The sequence below is a fragment of the Epinephelus moara genome, chromosome 14, assembly GCF_006386435.1.
Source record: "Epinephelus moara isolate mb chromosome 14, YSFRI_EMoa_1.0, whole genome shotgun sequence".
NCBI classification, from domain to species: Eukaryota; Metazoa; Chordata; class Actinopteri; order Perciformes; family Serranidae; genus Epinephelus; species Epinephelus moara.
In genome coordinates this window covers 30,051,653-30,052,380 of record NC_065519.1, presented here as the reverse complement: position 1 = coordinate 30,052,380, position 728 = coordinate 30,051,653, and positions in this window count along the sequence as shown.

Here is a 728-nt window from a genome sequence, read left to right as displayed (position 1 = left end):
AGTGTTGCCACGGGAGGACTGGGAGGAGAGAAGGCATCTGTGGCCGCAAATTGAACAAGCGAGGCACGCTGGAAAACTGGCTTTCTTTCAGGGTCCTCACGGATACATTGAAGGACGCAGGATTGGAGATGACAGGTGAAATCATTTGATATGACTGTGATACAGTGGAAACTTTTATAAAGGGACGTTAAAACTCTTTAAAGGTTTAGGTTCATTCACTATCTGAGTGGACATTGTGAAAAGGAAAGCACTTTTTTCAATTTCGTAAATGGCTAAGATCTCAGTGTCTATTTTTACAAGAGACTCATTCTGCTGATGTGGACGCAACTTTTTGGACTAATCAATGGGGAGACCGGATTTTATTTAGTCATGGCTCTAACCAATCGGGAGGCGTGGCAATATGCTTCAACAAATGCCCTGGAGAAATTATAACTTAAAGAGCTGATGGAGATGGTCACTGGCTGACGGTGGTATTGAAAGTTGAAAGTCTGTTTTTTATTATAACAAATATTTATGGGTATAATAATGATGGACAAAATAAGAAACTGTTGGAAAATATAACAAATGTGATACCAGAAGTGTTGTACCCCACTGACTATGTTTTAGTAGGAGGCAACTGGAACATGACTCCGGATGAATAAACATCCGGATAGGATGCCTCCAAGATTAGGAAAACCACAATGTAATGACACTGTTAAAAGTTTCATGACAGATAATTATGGGCTGAA